General features: G+C 44.0%; 1 protein-coding gene across 8 annotated transcripts in view; it reads right to left on the bottom strand.

The window, feature by feature from the left end:
- The window catches only part of EXTL3 (exostosin like glycosyltransferase 3), a 183,081-nt gene that overhangs the window by 116,520 nt on the left and 42,338 nt on the right, over positions 1-24,223 (bottom strand). For 3 of the 8 annotated variants that reach the window (XM_077331808.1, XM_077331821.1, XM_077331813.1), the window contains exon 2: positions 4,694-4,835. The exons of the other annotated variants lie outside the window; for them this stretch is intronic. The gene's annotated coding sequence lies outside the window, so the exon portion shown is untranslated. The remainder of the gene's footprint in view (positions 1-4,693; positions 4,836-24,223) is intronic. 8 annotated transcript variants of the gene reach the window in all.

Here is a 24,223-nt window from a genome sequence, read left to right as displayed (position 1 = left end):
CTCCCCATGATCTTAATCCAAACTGACCAGCCTATGGGATCACAAGTTAATATTATTATTGCAATAACCACTAGTTATTGGAATGTTGTTGAAACCATCGTAGCTACTATTATTTTATTTGATATTATTGCTGTATTGTATTGCACTTATTCCTATGTTCTCCATGTTCTATATAAACCACCCTCAGCCACAAGGGAGGAGGTATATAAATATAGGAAATAAAAATATTTCCACCAGTGAAGAGAAGCTGTCAGGAGCAGAGGAAAGCTATTGCCTCTGAGACATGCCAACAGGCTTCTCAGAAGTATTCGGATTACCAGTATCAGAACCAGAGTACTGGAGTACAAAAACCCCTGATCTGATTTGGCAGGGCTGAAATTTTGAACCCACCATTCTCTTCTAGCAAGGCACAGTACACACTTCACAAACCACCACTTCTGACAGGGTCCATCTGTCCATCAGCTTCTACATCTCGGGTAAGCTTTTAGCAAATACATTTTTAAAAATCAGACCAAAAATCAACACAATATAAAAGCCACATCTCTAAATGCAACCAAAGACACTTGGCCAGAAGTCTAATAAAATAACATTTAAAAGCAGTATACCAGCAAAATAGAACATATGTGCAAGGGCTCAAGAATCAATCCCATAATCCAGCTTGTCCCTACAGTCAACACATTAGCAGCCCTTACCGTATGGAAATCTGTTCTGGTAACTGGGACATCCCCAGTGCTTCTGAATTTCCTCTAAAAGATCTGTTAGGCATCTCCATTTCTTAAATTCTTGCCCCACAGAATTTCAATAGCCTTTAACATGGCTTGGGGGGGGGGGGGGGAGAAGTGACAATTATAGCCAGGGAAAATGTAGAAATGTGAGACAATGGAGTCACAGACTGCTCTACAGAAGAAATGGATTTTCAGAGGCAACTAAAGGAAAAGAAAAAAGTGACACGGCAAACACAAGGGACTCAACTGTGCACGGTACAGACAACAAAAAAATAAGATGAGAGGAACCCAACAATTGTGCAGTGGAAAGTGCAGAATTCAGCCTCCAGGGAACTTGGCAGGGGGTGGAGTTGAGGAGGGGGCAGTTAAAGGTTTTTTTATGTGGGACACATCTTCTGGCACACCCCATCAAATGGAAATGTAGACGGATGCGACATCTGTCGTCCCACCCATGAAGCGCACCAGAAGATGAGGAGGGCCCAGACAGCAGCTGCGCTGGTCCCTGGGGCCTGGGCAGCTGCTGCGCAACCTGCAGGGCCTGAGGCAGTGTCTGCCATGCCCCCAAGGCCTTCACAACAGCCACGCCAGCCCCGAGGGCCTAGGCAGCCTCTGCATGACTAGTGGGGGCTGAGGCAGCTGTGAAGGAGCAGGTAAGCAGTAGGGCGGGAGGAAAGGGAGTGTTCCTGTGTGTGTGTTTGTTTGCTTGGGGGGAGGGAGGGAGGTTGGGAAACCAATAGGTAAAGAGGGAAATGGGAGGGGGAAGGAGTGTGTGTGTGTGTGTGTGTGTGTGCATGTGCATGTGCGTGTTTACAAGTAAGGGATAGGAGAAGAAGGAGAAGGAGGTTGGGAAACTAGCAGGTAAGGGGGAAATGGGGGGAAGGGAGTGTGTATGGGTGTGTGTATGTGCGTGTTTGCGAGTAAGGGATAGGAGAAAAAGGAGGAGGAAGTTAGGAAACCAACAGGTAAGGGGGAAATGGGGGGGAGGGAGTCGGTGTGTGTGTGTTTGCGAGGGAGGGGGCTCTGACCAAGTCACTCCAGAGCAGGTATGTGTCCCACATACTCTCTGTCAGACTGTCAGGAGAATTTTTTTCACAATCCCATGTCTGACAAAAGTAGTTTAGGAACAATAGCATGGATCCCCTTTCCACAACTCACTTCACTTTGCTAAAGATCACTTACCAGCCTGAATCATAGAAAGAGTCACTAAGGCAAAGCTAAGCAAGTCTAGGCAGTCATAAACAAATTCCCTAATTTACTTTGGCTACCAAAATTGGAAGTTGCACAAAATGCATACAGCTCAAGGCCGCCACGTCTTTAATCTGTCCCTGTGGTGGGAGGCAGGGAGGGAGGGACTAATGGTCTTTTCCCTCCTTCGGCATTCAGCCAAATATCATCTGGTGCAAGGGGAAGTGCTTGCTTTACCTGCAGACCATAAATCTTTACAAGTCAAAAAAGGTATTGCTCATAAAGCGCAGTATTAAATATTTCCCTGCTGCAGGGCTAAGCGCTCATCTTTGTAACAGAAGCACAACTCTGCCTCCTTAACTGCAGTCCAAAAACTGTCTAAGCAACACAAGAGGATGATTACAAAAGAACAAAAGAAGTGGAGTTCCTTTCCCTTTTGAAAAACTACTGTTTATTCTTAAAATAATGGCTTCTTGTTGAAAAACTAACTGAAATAGATGCCTTTTACGCTTATCAACAATACAGCAATTGGTTTTTACCCAAAACACAAAACGAGGGATTAAAAGTCCAGTCTTGCCTGTGGTTCAATGTCCCAAGTTATTTTACCTCCAGGCAGCCAATCTAAATGCAAATGGTGAGCAGAACAGGTCAAAAAAATGAATACTTTGGAAGATGGGGCTTGGAAAACTTAAAAGTGAGACAAAGCAGTAGAGGAAATATTTGAAGACATAAAACCCAGATAGGTTAAAAGGCCTTGACAGGGCTGGATTAATCATGCTAAATGCAACAGAGCATGGGATTCCCCACCACTGTCTAATTCCCAGGGAGTAAAGTCAGTGTGAAGAAAGTTTCGCTATTTGACCCTGATCTTTTTGAAGGGTCTTTGCTAATCAGAACACTTGGGCTCGCTTCACAAACAAAGTTCTCCAATCATCGCCAACCCACAAGCTGCTAAAGACTTAAGTATAGAAGATGCTATAAATCCATAATAGCAAGTCTGGAGGTTCAATATACCGGTAAAAAGGAGCAGCAACAGAAAAAACTGTGTCTATCCTAACACTTCCACGACACAACACTTGCTTACCAAGGCAAAATATTCCCCCTGGAGTTCCAGTCACGAAACTCCAAGATCACAGTGACTAGGGCCTAGTCTGCACACAATAGATAATGCACTTTCTGTTCTGCACAAGAAAATCCAGCTGCCAAAGCACATTGAAAGTGCATTATCCTATGTGTGCAGACTAGGCCTAGCTCTGGACTGGCCCACTCTTAAAGGGACCACTTCCACCCACACTAGGGACATTAGTCCCATACCATTTAAGGATGGCAGTGTGGTAGTTCTCAACTTCATTCCTCCCCCAAGTGCCTTTTTACATTAAATATAGAAGATATCAATATAGAAGATATAGATTAAAAGATCTCTATATGCTGTTGCGGCAGAAGCAAATATGAAGTAAGGAAACCATTACAGTCTAATTGCAGTTTAACAGTAACTTGATGGAGACAGCCGAACTCTGGCAATAATAACGATCAACAAGTTTTGCAATGTGTGGGAGAAGGCAAAACATGCATCTTCAGATGCCCAATGATCTGACCACCAGATATTCATCAGGGGCCCACCATGCTTGCTGGAGCATGGAAGAATGCAGGTCATGGCCATCACGAAGAGTGAATTTGCAGACATGTTATTTGGCCCTTGACTTTCAAGGCATGGTGTGTGGCCAAGAGAACTATTTCAATCACTTTCTTTGAAGTAAAAATCCCTCGAGAGGAAGCTGAGATGTCCCTACACCACCCCCTCAAGACGAGAACATAAAGCACCAGAGGGGTAGGGTGGAATGAGCAGAGAAAGAAAGCAAACTGCAAACTGACTGGAGGGAGGAGAGGGTAAAGAAGGAGGCCAATGTGTGGGCAGGCTTCTGAACAGTTATTTGCAGAACTATTAGGTTACCCAAAAGTCTCCAAATAGTTAACTTGACACCTGAAATTTCGATGCAGCCAAAGGCCAACTCCTCCTATTGTTACCCTTACACTTCTTCATGGCTCTATTCCAGGGGTAGTCAAACTGCGGCCCTCCAGATGTCCATGGACTACAATTCCCATGAGGCCCCCTGCCAGCAGTCACTGGCAGGGGGCTCATGGGAATTGTAGTCCATGGACATCTGGAGAGCCGCAGTTTGACTACCCCTGCTCTATTCCATCCAAAACAATTGGTTCTTCGCTTGAAAGTCATAGATACCTGAGTCTCAGACTCAGAAAGTTATACGGATAAGCCCACTCGAAAACAGCAGCAGATTCCTAGCTAGTTCCATTTTTGTTGGTGAATGGTATTATTTATATGAAGCGTTTATATCCATCCTACAAAGTATCAATTACAAAACAAATACAACCTCAACACTAGAAATTCAGCAATGGACCCTAAAGCCATCAACAGAATGCCTCTGAAACAAAGCCACTCTACTCCTTTTCCTGATAAGGATGGCACCCTCTTAATTTCCGCTAATATATCATTTCATAATGTCGGGGCAATAATTAAAGCAAGTAATTAATGGAATGAGGAAGATCATTTACTCCCAATAAGATGTAACAAAAAATGGGAGATAATCAGGATAGCATCACTGATCTATGGACTCATCATATATAGGAAGAGATGAGCAGTTAGATATGTGGGACTCAGGTCAATTAAAAGGTTAGAAAACCAGCTCCTTAAAGTGAACCAAATGACAGATGTACAATAAACAAAGTTCATTTGGAACAGGCATAATACGTTCTAATCAACTTACCATAAACAACAAGGAAGCAACCACACTTTATGTCAAGTCTCAGAAGTGTTTAAGGGCAGCTACATATGGAGGGTGTTACAGCAGTCCAACCTCTTAAATTATAGCAGCATGGATGGATTACTGTGGCCAGATCAGCAGCATCCTGGAGGGGAGAGAATGTCAAGTAAAAATTGGCAAAAAGAAAGCACTTCCAGGCAATAATGCCACCCTGTTTCTCTGAAACAAAGCTGGGCCTAAAGAGCCCTTCCAAGCTCTTTACATGATTTGCAAACAAAGTGAGCAGACCGTCAGCCTCACCAAACAACAGGCAGACCCAAACACAAAACTGCTTTTTAAAATGGGGAAAGGAGGGGAAAAACTTAACTGCATAATTCTGGGGACTGCTGAAGAATTTTCCCCATGGATGCTTTTAAATATCGTTCACGCTGCGTTCTATTAAACACCCTGATTCCATGCTCAAAAACACGTTTGAATCAGAAAATATAAAGGCATTTGCAACAAAATAAAAGGTTAAACAACAGGCAGACTTTTCCCAAGGCTCCAAATGCCACAGCCAACTAGAAACCAAGTTTGTGCACAAAAACCCCTTCATAGGCTTGAGAGAGATCAGCTTTGCTTTGTTGGAGCCCAATTCATAGTGGCAGAAGTTAAAACCAAACACTCTTTGGGTATTTTCAGTGCCGTTTCCCACAGCCAGAGAAAAATGACAGCAATTCAGAAACCCAGAGAAGAAGGGAACTTTTGTCATCTTGCCATTTTCATTTCTGTCACTATGATCTGGTTTAAAAGGCTTTCCCCATACCAAGATCACACTCTTAAATCACATTATATAGTCCGGAGTAATCACCACTCTGTGTTTGTATTCATTATCAAGAATTACGATTCTCATAGCAGAAGTAAAAATGCACACTAGCCATGGAAAATAGTTCTTCAAAGCTAACGAGCCTGCCGTGCAACCAGAAAGCCAATGGCCTGTTTCAGACATCATATTGCTGTGGTCTGCAAAGATAACCACAAGGTTTTACATGCTAGAAATCGTTCTCTTCTCTTTTTTAACTATTTTTTTACTGTGATATCCATACTGGTGCCACCAGGCTTACCACTAACCATTGCTTGCTCTCCCTCCAGAGATAGCTATGCATAAACTGGTTTAAATGTGATAGTACATCCAAAACTAACCAGGGTCTGCCGGCTGCCCACAAGAGGCGATGGCAGGAAAAGCAGCAAGAAGAGTGTTGCTGTTTTGCAGCCCTGACTTTTTGCCCTGGGGCGCAGGGATTAAGGGGAGATCCCTGCATTCAGACATAAATGACTAACCACAGTTATTACAATCCAGTATTCACAATTCAGGATGCAATAAAGGTCACGGATCCTAGTTGATGGAGGGCAGGTCAGCATTCAGATGTCACACTAAACCAGTCTCTAATTAAGCTGTGGTTTAATCATAACACCTGAGGGCAGCCAAGTGTTTCTTGAGTGCTTGTTTTGTTGTTGCTGTTGCTTAAATGGAGGCAGATTCCATCAGGAGCTGGCCCAACAGACCACACTTTACCCGAGAAACTGGCCTGAGACTGGAAATTGCTTTAGACTCATGTGTTCTAACCTTTATGTGTGTGTTTTAAGGATTTATGAAAAAGACTAATTCACCTTAAATAATCACTATTTCTTGATCATGCAGGCTACATCTAGTATCAATATAGCAAAGGTCAACAGTGAACAGTATTCAAGGAAGGAAAGCCACGCAGGTGCAACCAGGGAAGCTCAAATTTGCAGGTTGTTAAGCTTCAGGAAGACATTCTAAAACTTGGGAGTACCACAAGGAAATGATGACCTTATCCAGAAGGTTTGTGCAAAACTCCCACCTAAAATCAGATGGCTGGGCTGAATTCAAGGCCTGAGAAACCCCTAAGGACACGAGAGAAATTTCTGCTGATTCCTAACCTTCCCATACCAGGCAAGTGGCCAAGATTACAACTCCCAAATCTCTCTATCATTCACATGCTCAGTTATTAGCCCATGGCAAGAATCAAAGCAGAAAACCTTTCCAGAAGAGATTTAAAGCATATGAAATGGAGGGATGGGACTCTAAAGTCAGAGATTAAAGGAAATTTTAAATACAATTTATAGCATCTTTTTAACCCATATTTTCTCTCTCACAGGGGAAAAAAGTTCTCATTCTGTAATTCCAATTATGTTTTGGAAAAAAATTGATTTTCCTCAAGGATAAGCACAGTCAAGGCAGATGCTTAGAGAGAGCTAGCCCGACACCTCTGATCTCCCTCTGCGGTATCCAGCCAGAGGTGTATGTAGTGGTTGCATTCAAGGTGGGTGAACAGACAATTCACTCAACAGCCATCATAGGCAGAGCTTTTCTATAATATCAAGGATTCCTTCAGTTGCTAGGTATTAAATCTACAACAATATACAGCAGTTAACCATTGAAAAATATTGTGCACGCATGCACAATCTGTATTGCAATGGGTGAGTTAATGAGGAACCTGAGTATGCAAATTGACATTTTTGAAGCCCTGTGCAAATTTGGTTCTGCTCTGGATGGCCCAGGCTAGCCTTGTCAGATCTCAAAAGCTAAGCCAAGTCAGCCCTGGTTAATACGTGGATGGGAGACCACCAAGAAAGTCCAGGGTTGCTATGTAGAGTCAGGGAACAGCAAACCACTTCTGTTCACCTCTTGCCTTGAAAACATTACAAAGTTGCCATCAGTTATGACTAGATGACACTTTCTACTACCATGTATGTTTGGGTTGTGCGATCAGAACCATGACACAAGCACAACCAACTTCAAAAAGCAGCTTCAGAGGACAGCCTTGTCAGTCTGCAGTAGAACAACCAGATTCAAGAGTTCCAGGTCATGAGTTTTCAAGACGCAAAAGAAAGGGACAAAGAGAATGTCAATTCTTATGGGCCTCTAAGCTGCTACTGGGCTTGAATCTACCTGCTCCAAATAGGAGTGTTGTTTCAATTTTATGTTAACCAGGTCATGACTTTCCCAGTATTTGCCTGTTACACTTCTCAGTAGCCTCTGCAATATGCAGAAGCTTGGTTACAGGCCAGGAAGCATTCGCTGGCACCCCAGGTGCATAAGGAAAGCATTCCTTGAATCTGAGAAACACTGGTCTACAAGTTTGGAACACAAAAGAAAAGATCCCCAAATCCTCCCTCTTTTCCTGACATTAGCTACCCTTGAATATTTGCCTCACTTGGACAAGACAATGCAGATTAGATCCTGGCCTTCTCTGAGGGCAGGATGGGGTGGGGGTTCAAGGGTCTCCTGGAAAGCAAATGGCTTTCAGTTCCACTTTAATGACATATGTGTATGCTAAATACAAGGGATAGGTTTGTGCTCTATATTGGTAATATTTGACTCTCATGGCTCAAGGCAAAACTGCTGCCTTCCCAAGGGAATAAATACAAGGAGAAGTACTCTTCCACCATGTCTAAGGTTGAGGCCAGTACAGCCAGGGAGATCTATATGCCCCCCCCCCCCTATCAGCCATTATGTGACAGGTTGCAAATCTGACATATGCACCCTCCTCCCTCTCACTCTGTTATGAGTTGGTTTTGGGGGTTATCAAGATTAGTTGTTTTTCCGCCATATCTTCTTTCTCTGATTGGATTACGATTGTGATTTTATGTTTGGTTTTTAACTGTTTTTTTTTGGGGGGGGGGAGTTATGTATAAGTATGTAAATTGGAATAATAATAATAGTAATAATAATAATATTAGCAGATCTTATTAGCAAAAGTTTGTTACATACTGCAGCTCTAAACACAGCCTGATCAAGCAACATGGCAGCTGCCGTGTGGACACAAATGCAGGAGAGGACCTTCTCCTCAGCCCACTGGAGAATCTTTAAAAAGGTAAGCAAATGTCTGACCGCATTCCCAGCACAGCTGAGTAATCATGTACTGGGTGCATCAATGATCCTGTGGCATCAGGAGATAACAAGCATACTTACTAACAGCAGCTGTTCCATGGGTAAATGGTGGAATGATTCTCATGACTGGAATGTAATGGTGGATGGATATGAACTGTTCAGAAAAAACAGAATAGATCGAAGAGGTGGAGGAGTGGCACTGTATGTGAGGAAAGGGCTTACCTGTCAGGAAATTCTAGTGAAGGAGAGTATATCTACAGTGGAAAGCATCTGGGTGAAAATAAGCGAGGGGAAAACAAACAGTGTGGTGGTTGGTGTCTGCTACCGACCGCCTGACCAACGAGAGGATGTGGATGCTGCACTTTGTGAGCAGCTTGAGAAAATATCCAAACGGCAGGACCTTGTCATCATGGGTGACTTCAATTTCCCAGATGTGTGCTGGGAAACAAACTCTGCGAAGCGTCCTCAGTCATGCAAGTTTCTGACCTGCCTGGCTGACAATTTCATTTATCAAATGGTAGATGAACCCACAAGAGGTTCAGCCATACTGGACTTAATACTGACCAACAGGCAAGAGTTGGTGGATGAGGTGAAGGAGGTGGGGACCCTAGGGGGAAGTGACCATGTCCTCATAGAATTCCTTTTGAGATGGGGAGCCAAGGAAGCTTGTAGCCAGACGCGGATGTTGGATTTTCGTAGGGCAAACTTTAATAAACTCAGAGACATGATGAGTGTCATACCATGGACGAGAATGCTGGAAGGGAAGGGAGCATGTGAAGGGTGGGCGCTACTCAAACAAGAGCTATTGCATGCTCAATCAATGACTATTCCAGAAATACGAAAACACTGCAGGAGCTCTAAGAAGCCTATTTGGATGAACAGAGAACTTCAAGAGGAACTAAGAAAGAAAAGGAAAATGTTCAGGAAATGGAGGGAAGGACAGAGCTCTAAAGAAGAGTACCTACAGGTTACTAGGCACTGTAGATCAATCATCAGAAAGGCCAAAGCTGAGAGTGAGCTAAGATTGGCCAGGGAAGCCCATTGTAACAAGAAAAGATTTTTCAGTTACGTGAGGAGCAAACATAAAGTAAAGGAGGCAATAGGCCCGCTGTTGGGTGCGGATGGACAAACTCTAACGAAAGATGCAGAGAAAGCAGAAAGGCTTAGTGCCTATTTTACATCTGTTTTTTCCCACAGGTCAAAGTGTTTAGGCACATCTAGAGATGGCTGTAGCCAAAGGATAGTGTCTGGGTGGCAGGTTAACATGGATAGAGAGGTGGTCGAGAGGCATTTAGCTGCACTGGATGAGTTCAAATCCCCTGGTCCAGATGAAATGCACCCGAGAGTACTCAAAGAACTTTCCAGAGAACTTGCACAGCCCTTGTCCATCATCTTCGGAACCTCTTTAAGGACTGGAGATGTCCCGGAGGACTGGAAAAGAGCAAACGTTATTCCGATCTTCAAAAAAGGGAGGAAGGATGACCCGGGAAACTACAGACCAGTGAGTCTGACCTCTGTTGTGGGGAAGATAATGGAGCAGATATTAAAGGGAGCGATCTGCAAACATCTGGAGGACAATTTGGTGATCCAAGGAAGTCAGCATGGATTTGTCTCCAACAGGTCCTGCCAGACCAACCTAGTTTCCTTTTTTGACCAAGTAACAGGTTTGCTGGATCGGGGAAATTTGGTTGATGTCATTTACTTGGATTTTAGTAAAGCTTTTGACAAGGTTCCCCATGATGTTCTGATGGATAAGTTGAAGGACTGCAATCTGGATTTTCAGATCGTTAGGTGGATAGGGAATTGGTTAGAGAACCGCACTCAAAGAGTTGTTGTCAATGGTGTTTCATCAGACTGGAGAGAGGTGAGTAGCGGGGTACCTCAGGGTTCGGTGCTCGGCCCGGTACTTTTTAACATATTTATTAATGATCTAGATCAGGGGGTGGAGGGACTACTCATCAAGTTTGCAGATGACACCAAATTGGGAGGACTGGCAAATACTCTGGAAGATAGAGACAGAGTTCAACGAGATCTGAACACAATGGAAAAATGGGCAAATGAGAACAAGATGCAATTTAATAAAGATAAGTGTAAAGTTCTGCATCTGGGTCAGAAAAATGAAAAGCATGCCTACTGGATGGGGGATACGCTTCTAGGTAGCACTGTGTGTGAACGAGACCTTGGGGTACTTGTGGATTGTAAACTAAACATGAGCAGGCAGTGTGATGCAGCGGTAAAAAAGGCAAATGCCATTTTGGGCTGTATCAACAGAGCCATCACATCAAAATCACAAGATGTCATAGTCCCATTGTATACGGCACTGGTCAGACCACACCTGGAGTACTGTGTGCAGTTCTGGAGGCCTCACTTCAAGAAGGACATCGATAAAATTGAAAGGGTACAGAGGAGAGCGACGAAGATGATCTGGGGCCAAGGGACCAAGCCCTATGAAGATAGGTTGAGGGACTTGGGAATGTTCAGCCTGGAGAAAAGGAGGTGGAGAGGGGACATGATAGCCCTCTTTAAGTATTTGAAAGGTTGTCACTTGGAGGAGGGCAGGATGCTGTTTCTGCTGGCTGCAGAGGAAAGGACACGTAGTAATGGGTTTAAACTTCAAGTACAATGATATAGGCTAGATATCAGGAAAAAGTTTTTCTCAGTCAGAGTAGTTCAGCAGTGGAATAGGCTGCCTAAGGAGGTGGTGAGCTCCCCCTCACTGGCAGTCTTCAAGCAAAGGTTGGATACACACTTTTCTTGGATGCTTTAGGATGCTTAGGGCTAATCCTGCGTTGAGCAGGGGGTTGGACTAGATGGCCTGTATGGCCCCTTCCAACTCTATGATTCTATGATTCTATGATTCTAAGCAGACCTCCCCCACACCCTTTAAACAGACCAGGGATCTGCAATGTTCTGCCAAAGCACCAAGTACAATTGAAGAGACAACATAGTTCAAGGAGGTTTTAATACACTGGGAGTGGGAAGAGTCCTTCAAAAAAAAAAGGGAGAAAGCTTAGACATTTTTGGGAAGTGTTGACTGCACTTGCAATATCAGGATTGTCAATGGGACAGCTGTGGGGGCTGTGCAGATCTGAGCAAATGTGGGGTGCTGTGGACAGAACTCAGCAATCTGCTCGTCTTGGCATTTATTTTAAGCGAGCACCTAGCCCTGAGAAGTGAATCTGCAATGACCAGTGAGAAATATGAGAAGGGAGAGAGCTAGGTAGGATTTCCTGTGGTCAGGGCATTTTTATACATGCATTTTTAATGTCTTTTTAAATTTTACACTCCATTTATATCCACCATTCTCACCAATAGAGGCCCAAAGCACCACACATTCTCCTCCTCGCATCCACTTTATTCTCACTACATCTCTGAGTTAGGCTGGGCTGAGAGTGCGGGACTGGCCAAAGATGAGCTGCCACTGCAGAGTAGGGATTCCAACCTGCCTCTCCCAGATCCCACTCCAAGCACTACAGCATGCTGGCCTGGCTCTTGCATCTCTTTGCAAGAGTTACCTCATTTGCATAATCCATAAAGTTGTGGAACCTTATTTATTGATTTATCCTTATCCATGGTTCCCTTATATATTTCTGAAATGGGCCTGTGGGTGGACAATGTCCAGCCCCATGAAAACTGTCTGAGCTCGAATCCGGCCCAATCAGGGTGCGGCCAGCATGGATGTCAGGTCAACAGGACATCAGGATATCACTGCTCAAAGGTAATCTCAAACTTTACTCCCTACTAAGTATGTCTAAGGTGTACTCATATACATGATTCTGCCACACTGAAGACCTTACTGACAAGTTGGCAGCACCCTGACATACACAGGATGTATTTGCCAACTCTGCAGCCTTAAGGAACAGGAACTCCTTTTTTAAAAAATCCTAATTTCCAAAGTCACTCCCTCTGCTTAAACAACCAAAGGTCAGAACTGGGACACAGGGGGGGGGAGAGAGAGAGAGCGATCCCTGGTGAGTTGGGCTTTCAAAGTACAGATACCAGGGAGATCCCGCAGGTAGGTGGATCCGAGCATCTTTCAACAAGCCAATCTCCAATTAGAGAACTACTTAAGCTGCAGGAAAGTTTGGGACCTTGCTCATTGGAACAAAATCTGAGAAAGCTGGATAAATTGTACATGCATGTAATTTCCCAACTTGTCAGGCATAAGAGGCAGTAGTCACTTTAGTCCCAACATAGATGTGTGCGCAGATGCTTGCTCAGGCATGCACACACATTTTTACTTGAATTCTCTGCAGCACAGTTCCCCACTTTTCCCCAGTATACAATTTATATACAAGTATACACTGCAGTGCTCAATGTTGCTAGGATTTACCTGGACCACTACAGACCGCACTTTATTAACTGTTCTCTATTTATTCTATTTATTCTATTTATTTATTCTATTTATTTATTTATTTATTTATTTATTCATTCATTCATTCATTCATTCATTCATTTGTTATATTTACATACCGCCCTCTCCGGAGGCTCAGGGCAGTTTATGTAAGAACAAACAACAATACATAAAACAGTCTATAAACATGTGAATAACTTTACAATAATAACTAATGGTTGTAACCGTATCAGTATAAACAATGTAGACCAGTGGTCCCCAACCTTTTTATCACCGGGGACCAGTCAACGCTTGACAATTTTACTGAGGCCCGGGAGGGGGTAGACTTTTGCCGAGGGACGTCGCTGTCGCTGCCGCTGCCTGAGTCCCTGCTCCACTTGCTTTCCTGCCGGCACCACTGACTTTCCGCTGGCCACTGGGGGGCACTGCCAGCAGCAGCTGCGCAGTGCCACACCGAGGGGGAGCACCAGCCATGGTGGCCGCTGGAGAGCACCAAAGGTGAGCCAGTAGCAAAGTGGCAGGGCAACCCCCAAAGCAGCAGCCGGGGAGGAGGACGAGGAGGAGCCATGGCCCGGTACCGACTGATCCACGGACCGGCACTGGTCACCGGACCGGGGGTTGGGGACCACTGATGTAGACAATACTTTTCACCTCATCTCATCCTCCTTTTTTGTTTGCATTCAGGAGGTGCTCCTGCACAATAGGACTTAATTAACAGAAAGATGTCTTAAGAGCAATTAGTTCAAAGGCTTCAGCATTTGAGCTGTCACATTTTATACACAGAAGCATAACTTAAAATAATTGCAGGATTTTTCTTCCTGACAAACCTGCAACTTTTTAGCATGCCTAGAAATTAATTTAGCTGAACCTGTGCACTTGGCCTTTCTGAAAAGCAGGACTGGGAAAATCCAAGTTGGCTCCCAAAATTGACACTAGTGTCAAAATAGTTTCCCCATACCTTTCTAAAGAGATAATAGTTCAGGGGTAGTCAAACTGCGGCCCTCCAGATGTCCGTGGACTACAATTCCCAGGAACCCCTGCCAGCAAATGCTGGCAGGGGCTTCTGGGAATTGTAGTCCACGGACATCTGGAGGGCCGCAGTTTGACTACCACTGTAATAGATTTTATGCTGAAGAAAGGAAAATATAGCCCCAGATCAGTAAAGGAATCTGTTGATATAGCCCACCAACTTCTTGGTTACTAAGAATTTATTCAGGCCGTTTATCAGTCACATGCTTGATAAAAATATGCTCTATGCCACATAATAAAAAAATCATCAAACAGAATATAACACTGAAATCAATAATCAGTAAAATAGCAGGATCAAAGACACAACAGTTTCAATAGCAATTCAAATAACTGAAGATTAATAGGCAACTATAAAACACTCTCTCAGTTTTAATTAAAGATATACAAAAGAAGATGACAACAAAGAAAACGCTGAAGTTGTGTTTGAAACCCCACTTTTCATTTCCTGAAGGAGTCTCAAAGCAGCTAACGATCCCCCTCCTTTCCTCTCCCCTGTGAAGTAGGTGGGGCAGAGAGAGCTCTCAGAACTGTTCTGTGAGAACAGCTCTAACAGGATCATGACTAGCCCAAGATCACCCAACTGGCTGCATGTGGAGGGGCAGGAAATTAAACCCAGTTCACCAGATTAGTAGCCACCACTCTTAACCATTGCACCACACTGGCTCCATAAACAGAAGTCCAGGGCAAAAAAGTTCTACCTGATCTAAAGGTAAAGGTATCCCCTGTGCAAGCACCGAGTCATGTCTGACCCTTGGGGTGACGCCCTCTAGCATTTTCATGGCAGACTCAATACAGGGTGGTTTGCCAGTGCCTTCCCCAGTCATTACCGTTTACCCCCCAGCAGCAAGCTGGGTACTCATTTTACCGACCTCGGAAGGATGGAAGGCTGAGTCAACCTTGAGACGGCTGCTGGGATCGAACTCCCAGAGCTTCAGACAGCATGTCTGCTGCCTTACCACTCTGCGCCACAAGAGGCTCATAGCCTACCTGACCTACACAGCTTTAAAAGCTAAGCCATTACACCCGCAAAGTGCCACCCTGGAGAAGGCTCTGTCTCTGAGGACCACCACTCACAATTCATGAGGTGGGAGCACTCAAAGAGGAGCCTTGGATACTGATCTGTGCACAACCCTACTGAAAAAAATACTGCTGAAAACCATTCTTTTGGCTTCCCTCAAGATTCCTGAGATGTTTTGCCTGACGAGGAAGCCAGAAGCTTGATTAAATTTTCATTTTAAGAGAAAAGTTAAGTAGCAGCTCTTCTGCCACAATTCTAGTCTAGTGCCGCTGCCAATAAATTGAACATCACCTGTGTTCCATGCTAAAAATCTGTGCACAAGTCATACAGGAAGAGCTCTGAATCTAAGAGGGAAAAAATGTTGAATAAGTCAGTAAAAAAACAAATCCTCGGTTGTCAGGGGGGGGGAAGGGGGGGACAGATAACATTCAGAAATCTAAACTCACCAAGCAACTTCCTGTTGACATGTTAAGGCAGAGTGAGGATGCCTGTGGCACGGGATGCTCATGCCGCAAGAAACCAAAATGTCAAGGAGAGAAAGCTAATTTTACTTTTTGTGGATACACGCAGGGATCAAGCAGCTGTGGTCAATTATTGCTAGGAAACAGATATGAAAAGGAATTAAGCAAAAAAAAGCACAAACGCTGAAGAACAGAACACATTTCATCAGAGAAAGCTAAAAGCAAAATCCACAACGCCAGAGGAACGAGAGAGGGGGGAGTGGAAGGGAGGCGGGAGGGGAGGGAAAGAGAGCAAGAACAAATATGGGAATGCAGCCAGAGTTTACCTAGCGCATAACAGAAAAAAAAGAAAAAGCCTAAGGAAAACTAATTTGGATGTTTTCTCTGGCAGACACAAAGGGGACACTTCTAAATACAGAAAACAAAGGGAAGGGCACAGGACAGGGTACAAGGAAAAGAGGAAGAAATTTCTTCCCTTAACTTTGTGAGTTTCCCCCAGGGAAAGCTGTCAACCTGTTTAACTTATAGCCTGCCTTTCTCTCTCAGACTCAAGGCAAATTACAGAGCAACAAACAAGGCACTCATAAACACCCAACAAATAATGCAAAAAGAACAGGACTACAGAATAAGAAGATAACGCAGATAACAGGGGTGGGGAAGAGATACCAATGCAATCCATTCAGCATAAGTAGGGGTTGCCAGGTCTCCCCTGGCCACTGGTGGGAGATGGGGGGTAGGAATACCAGGCCCATGTTGGGAAACTCCTGAATATATGGGGTTGGAGTCAGGGAAGGTCAGGGTCTTCAGTGCCATGGAGTCATAGAATCATAGAGTTGGAAGGGACCTCATGGGTCATCTAGTCCAACCCCCTGCACTATGCAGGACACTCGCATCCCAATCGCTCATCCACTGTAACCTGCCACCCCCTTGAGCCTTCACAGAATCGGCCTCTCCGTCAGATGGCTATCCAGCCTCTGTTTAAAGATTTCCACAGATGGAGAACCCACCACCCTCCGAGGAAGCCTGTTCCCCTGAGAAACTACTCTGTCAGGAACTTCTTCTAAACTAAAGCCTCTAAACTAAAGCAGGAATTGCTCTCTGGAGTCTGATATCTGAGGACGTGTGCCTGCACACGAAAGCTCATACCTTGACTAAAACTTTGCTGGTCTTAAAGGTGCCCCTGGACTCTAAATTTGTTCTGCTGCTTCAGACCAACACGGCTACCCACCTGAATCTATCTTCCTATATCTTGACAGCAAGGGGTGGATCTCTACCATGGCTAGAACCCCCCCCCCCCGCCCCACATGTCCTAACATTCCACATCCTCCTGCTCAGCTAAAACAACAGGCCCAAAGCAGCACCTTCAGCCAGTCACAATAAATGTAGCAGGAATCCATCAAACACCAGTAATAGCCATTTAAGAACATTAGACCACAGAGCACTGGTCCAAGCATATTTGCGTGCTTGTATTAATCATTCAAGGCAATGATAGACTTGCCTCTTGATGAACAAGATGGATTGCAATCTTGGGGAAGGAGCCCCTGGGGATATGATGTGCCGCTAGAAGCCCTGGGCTTGGGTCCAGCTAACTGTCAGCAGAAGATGCGGGTGTATTTTCCCTGCATTCCCCCCTCTCCCTAGCAGTCCCTCCTGCACAGCAAAAAAGAAGATTTCTGGGGGCTCAGAACACACGCGGACCAACAGCCATGCTGATTGTAAGGGGGGAATGCAGTCAGTGTGTGTTTGAGGGGAAATCACTACCAACCTCGGACTTTTTAAAGTGGGAGCGTGGTTCTGTTCCCTCTTTAGTGCAGCCCAGCAACCCACAAACTTTGGGGTTTTTTTGGGGGGGGAGGATGAAAAATCCATCAATGCCTTTCACAAATGAATTGCTGGATCTAAGCCCCCTCTTTAAACACTTTGTTTACTGGTATTCAAATTGCACATTAAAATCAGTATAGTTACAGGATATGATAAGGAGAAGAGAGGTGAAAAGCTAAGTAAAGAAACGAAGATACAATTCCTTTTTACAGTTTTCACAGGATGCAACATTTTCCCAGCCCAGGGCAGATAGAAAAGCCGGTGGTTCCCTTCTGCCTCTGCAAGCTCACTGCTTAAGCACAACCAACCAGCACACCAGTTTCTGCCAATCATATTCACTAGCAAAAGTTTCAACTGCTGTTTTCTGAAATTCCAGAGGAGCACTTCCAATGCCAAATGGTTACTGCCACCCAAAAAGGCCCAGGACATGATGGACTGAGAATTGGCTTTCTTTTTTGTAAACAAGCACAACTGAAGTCTTCTTGGCTTTCTCCTCTCAGGGTTTTTTAAGCCCCAACATTCAAACCAGCCCATGAATCTGGGCCTGCTTGTTTTCTTCTGTTGAAGGCACAATTGGAAGGAGCAGGATCTTTTAGCTCCAAGAAACTGGCAGCGAGCCGTCCTCCTTTCAAGCCCAGAGACAATTTCGCAAGCCCCATGCTATGAATATTTTCTGCCTGTCCAGAGAAATTATCCAAGTCACAACAACAACTGGCCTCACTAATATACAAGCTGAACTGCTGGCAGAGATTGCTAAAGCTCTCTTATCCTAGTTGGAAAACTCGCCGGAAATTAGGTACCACCCAGAGGGGGTGGAGTTACTGGGTCATGGCCCATTGAGGATCTGGAGAGATAGAGAAGAGGGAGTAAATGACTCTTGGAAGCCTCTCTAACCCACCAAGCGAAGAAGCTAAGTATAAAAAAGCTGACACTGCTACAAGATGCAGAGATTTCAAGATAAAAGCACACCCCATAAAATGCCAATAGTGTGCAAGGGAGGGGAGAAGAAAAGGAGGTCCCACACTGGACATGCAAGGTATAGTTTCCAAATTCATGCAGAAGCCTGTAGCCAATAAACAGACCAAAGACAGAATCCTGATCAACAGACAAACAGCAGGAATATATAAAACACAAATGCCATTTTTATTATACCAATAGTTCATGCTGTGAATATTTCAACAAGGCCTTTAAAAAAACTCAGCTTTCCGCACTACCTTCAATGCACCAGGGTAGAAGCGTACCTGTTGTTGGTTCAGCAAAACTCAAAAGTTTTGGTTTTTGATAGGGACAGCTGAAGGTGCTGTTAGGACTGAAATATTATGTTTGGGGGAAGGGTGAGAGAATGAGAGTACAGGACTTATTTTGCCATGTTTGGAGGTTGTTCCAGGACAACGCTGACTTCCCAACATGCAGTAGAAGCAAATAACTGCAAGGGAATGAACAGCCATTTCCCCCACTATCTGCATTAAGTTGCTTATAGCTTCCTGAAGTATTGGGATAGCTCCTGTTAATCCCCACCCTCCAATAGGCATTTGAAATCTAAACATCTAAACATCACTGTCCACTAGGAATAAAAGATCACCTGCATTAATAAGTAGGTAAAACTCTTTAACAAAAAGTCAGATAAAGCATGCTCATCTGATAAAGAGTTCTGTGGAACCCAGAAGTCTGCATATTACCCTCTATGTAAATCCCATAAAACAAGAACAGTTCTAGGGGGGAAAATTGCCTGCATCTTTTCACATCATAGCGGAGAATCACTGGGCAGTCTTTCAAGACATTTATTTATCCATTTGAGTCACAATGTATTGAACTGACAACGTAATAAAATAGACATTTGGGTAACTGTCACGGGCAGAGCACCCTTCCCCCTTACTGCTTAAACAAAAAAGTAGCAACAGGTGAAGCACCACGGAGAACCCAAATAAAGGAAACTCATGCACAAAGTGAGAAAGCATGGAGTGACATAAACAAACATATTTACACCTCAGGCTTACAGCTCCTGGTCACAACTAACAAGACATAATATCATCTGGAAGTCACACTAAAACCACCTTGCTGTTTTCCATTAAAAACCCTGTTTCCTTTTAGAAACTGAATTGCACAATGCCATGAGTTAAGGAACATAATTCAAGCTGTACAAACATGCAAAGTAATTATTAATCCAGTGCATGCAAAATGCCCATTAATTCCTCCACATAAACTGATCTTGAAAGAAGGGCATTCCCTCAACCCTAAGGCAGGCTTTGACTATGGGCAGAAGCACCAAAGGCCCGGCAGGTAGAGGACCTCTGTGCTGGATAGAGGTGGGCCAGCAGTTGCTTCTGGAGAGCAGATCCATAAAGAAGCTGCCCATGAAGAAGCAGTTCTGCCAGACTACCTTTGCTAGATGGGGAGGTTTTGATACGGAGGAACTTTCCAATGAGCATTGCCCATATGCTTTTTGAAGTACCAGCATGTTCTGCAGTAACACAGTTTCACTCCTTGCAGGCAGAGACTGGAAGAACATCGTAATTCACAACTGAGGAACATAGAAAAGTAGCATACACTTATTTTTCAGAGGTGTTTGGATCTTTGGAACTAAAGAACACTTCTACTCCACGGCTTGCTTTGTAATAGCTGAACTCTCGTTAACCATTGCAATAAAACTAAGGGATATAAAAGTCAAGATGCCACTCATCATATAGACACCAGTGGCATAATCAGTAAAGGCTATCCTAGGAGACTCTGAAGAAGACACAGAAAAGGAAGACTATGTCTCCTGGGTACGTGGGCCCAAACTGTTAAAGGTTTTATAAATCAGCACCAGCATCTCAAAATCTAGCTTTCTTCCAACCTAGAAAATTTTGCCAAGTTTACATCAGGGGTTTACTATACTGGAGATAAAGTCTACAAAGCAATCAGAAATCTGGTACACCATTTTTATAAAGCTTTGTTCAGGAGAGAGGACAGCAGAGTCCCTCTTCAGAAGATTTGAGTTTGCAGATTAAAATTAGGAGAAAGTAAACATTTGCAATGCTATTTTATAGACAACCACAAACTTTAACAGAATTTCATATAGTAACTGGGATTTTACAGGGGGAAGACGGGATCCACTTTTGTAAACATTCCATGCCTGGTTTCCCAGAGGTGATTTTAAACTCATCACATACATTCAGGAAAATGGCTATGTTAGAAGTCTGATCTACAGGAAATTGTTTCTTTGTTTTAATGAGTGAAAGGAGTTTGTTTTTCCTATATTGCAAGAAGCTTGTTTTGCTGTGAAGATTTGCTATTTTTATTTAATCTGGCTTTTGGGGTAACAACTGAACTGACATCCATTATGATGGAGCTTACAAAGCTCATCTAATTCTGCTATAAAGCCCCCAGCAACTGCCTCTTCTTGTGACATAAGTTAATTAGATGTTGTGTGAAGATTAATTTTTATCCCTTCCAAATCGACTGCCAATTAGTTTCCCTGAGCAATCCCAAATTCCAATATTCTGAAGAGCAGGAAAACAGTTTTCATAAAACCACCAGCACTTTCCCCTCCCTCAGGTGACTTCTCTCTAAATGTTTTATCTTTTCCACACAAAGGAGGTACTCAAATCCCTTGATCATTTTTGTTGACTTTTTCTGCAATTGTTGTAGTGACCAGAACTGCATAAAGTCTCAGAGGGTGGCCATGTTTGTCTGCAGTAGAATAGATAGATGCAAGATCCCTAGCACCTTAGACCAGGGGTAGTCAACCTGTGGTCCTCCAGATGTCCAGATGCTGGCAGGGGCTCATGGCAATTGTAGTCCATGAACATTTGGAGGACCACAGGTTGACTACCCCTGCCTTAGACCAACACGGCTACCCACTTGAATCTATCCTTATGGAAGAGTTTCAGGGTATAAGCTTTCATGAGTCAAAGCTCCCTCTGTCAAACACAATAAGAATGGAGATTTCACAGTCTTTTCATTCTGGTCAGAAGGTGGGAGAGGTGTTGTAAAGATAAAGAATGCTTGTAAAGGATGCTAAGGTACAAGTGTGTTATAATTAGCTTGATTGGACAGAGGGAAAATGCTTGAGGGTAAAAAAATCAGCATCTGTAGTGATAGGAATTCCAAGTCTCTATTCAGCAGGGGCTGAACCATTGTTCTGAACCAGTGAATTAACTCAAATTTGGCAATCTCCTGTTGTAATTTCCCTTTTGAAGTTTTTGTTGTTTGTTTTTTTGTTTGAGGATGGATGCTCAACAACACAGAGCACTACTGGTGGGGACATACCCCTCTCAATTCAATATGGTCCAACAACCTACAGTCTTATATTGGACAATGATACTCTACTCACAGGTCCTGTGTCCTTGCCCACAAACAGCTTCCTGAACTTAAACAACTTCTCATCCAAACTTAAACAAAATCTCACCCGCAGCAATATCCTTCCTAAAATAGGCACAGAATCTGGGACCGGGGCCTGAAACAAACCAAGATGCCATCTCTTTCTCCATATCCACTGTGACAACACAATAACCACACCTAACCAAACTAGCCATACCCTCTCAGGTTCATTTACTTGCTAATTTCCCAACATTATACATGTCATTAAATGATAGCAATGCCTTGCAACTCTGTATATCTGACAAACAGGTCAGCCCTACACAAAAGAACAAACTGACATACATCCAACATCAAAAACCACTGCATCCAAAAACCAGTGGAAGCCAACTAGCTATAAAAATAAATTTGTTGTTGTTAACATTTTAATCATAGAATCATAGAATCATAGAATCATAGAATCATAGAACCATAGAACCATAGAGTTGGAAGGGGCCATACAGGCCATCTAGTCCAACCCCCTGCTCAACGCAGGATCAGCCCAAAGCATCCTAAAGCACTTCCAGACTTAATCTTCCAGATCATCCCACTGCTGACCTAATACTGGCAGTCCTCAAACAGCAAAACTCCAAAAGGAAGATGACAATTTGAGATTGCTGAATATGAGTTAATTCACAACTTCAGAACAATGGACTCTCGTCCCACCCCCTCCAGCTGAATAGGGTATAGGATTCTTACTGCTGATGCTAACTTTCTATCCCCCCAACATTTCCCCTCTGCTCAAAGCAAGCTGATTACAATACGCATTGTACCTCTGCCACCTTTACAAGCACTCTTTGCAGTACTCCTCCCACCTTCTGTGATAAAAAGACTGAGGAATCTCCATTCCTATTCCAGTCTGACAAAGGGAGCTTTGATTATCGAAAGCCTACACCCTGGTCCCTAGGTGCCATTGGACTCGAATTTAAGCATTCTGAGTACAACTGTACCGTACATGTCTATAGAAATGATGCCATTCAGGCTCCTTTCTTTTCAGTCCTTTTCCTATTAATCCTTAATGTGAATTTCCTTCTACAGCGACTGCTAGACACAATCAACCACGACCCACAAATCTCTTTCCTGATTAATTACCAGCCATTCAGGTCAGAGAGACAAGATAGAAAATTTCCCATTTCTAAAAAAGAATTGTTTAGTAAGATTATTTCATAGCCTACTGAAATGAACCTGGAATTGTTTGTGTGTTTTGTTTATTGTACACAAGAACAAGAATAAACTTACATAGTAATTCACACCCCAGTTGGTTTGGAGTAGGGGGAAAGATTTCCATATCAAAATGTTCAGGAAATAAAAGTAGTGACAGCCAGACTCTCACAGGTATGTGGAACACATACCTATTCCAGGGCTCCTTGGTCCCTCCCACCTCCTCCTCCTCCCTCTCTCACACACACAAACACAGACTCCGTCCCCCACCACTTCTCCCTTCTTCTCTCTTTCTTCCCCAACCTTATCCCTCATCTCTCCCCCCCCACACACACACACACACAGACTCCTTTCCCCATCCACCTCTCCTCCTTACCTCTTATGGCAGGAGGGCCCTGCCCTTCTCTGGCTTTGTGAGCACCATCCCAGCCCTCTGAGGCCTCGCGGGCAGCAGACCAGCTCCCAGAGGCCTCTACAGACATCATGTTCGTACCCATTTCTGTTCCAGGGGTCGCAGCACCAGAAAGATGTGTTCCACATCAAAACCCCATAACCAGACAGCAATTTCAACTGTAATCAGGCAGAAGCCTAAACTTGCTATGCACTACATAATACTGTCTAGAGCTGCAAGCCCAGTCCAGACAGCATCCCAATAATACTATGTGCAATAATGAAAAACAAGCATCAAATCCATGTAATAACAGGCAAGCCTAAACAACCTCACACGCACACACACTGCAAGCTTCCCAGCTCTTCAGCAGGCTGGAAGTTACAAAAATTACAAAGATGGAAGGGTGGTTTTAGCATTTGGTTCCCGGTGTTAGCCAATTCTAGAGTTTATCTGTATGTAAGTATTTCCATGCCACTCCATAAGTACCAGTCACCCTAAAGCATGTTCCGGACTATCCTCAGTATTGTCCATCATACCTACAGCTTAACAAGATGAGACCTACTATTCCAGTATTCCAAGTTGTGTTTAATGTGCTCCTGCAGTCTTTCATTCTTTTCACCTGATTACCTGGCAATGCACTTCAGTCCACATATATCTAAGGACTCAATGAATAGCTTTCGTAACAAGAAGCGGAAAATCTTGTCCACAGCCAGGAATCTGGGGGTGATTGTCCCTTTCTATGGAGGTTCAGGTGACAGGAGTAGCCCGCACAGCGTTTTACCATCTTTGCCAGGTGAGGCTAATAGCTACCTGCTCCTGAACTATCTGGCCACAGTGATCAATGCAATAGTCACCTCTAGGGTGGACTTCGGTAACTTGTTTTACGCTGGCCTACACTGGATCTCTTCTGCCAGGTCTTTGCCAGGACTAAGATCTATGGGGCCCCTCCTCAGGCCATGCACCAACATCAAGCAACCCCCCTGAAGTGGATGCTGCGGTTCAAGGGAGAGTTATGGAATGCATCGCTAATCCTGGGTCTTGCTTTTATGATGGTTTTATGGA

This window comes from Paroedura picta, chromosome 1, assembly GCF_049243985.1.
Source record: "Paroedura picta isolate Pp20150507F chromosome 1, Ppicta_v3.0, whole genome shotgun sequence".
Lineage (NCBI taxonomy): Eukaryota > Metazoa > Chordata > Lepidosauria > Squamata > Gekkonidae > Paroedura > Paroedura picta.
Note: the sequence above shows the minus strand (reverse complement) of the source record. Positions and strands in the feature narration are given on the sequence as shown.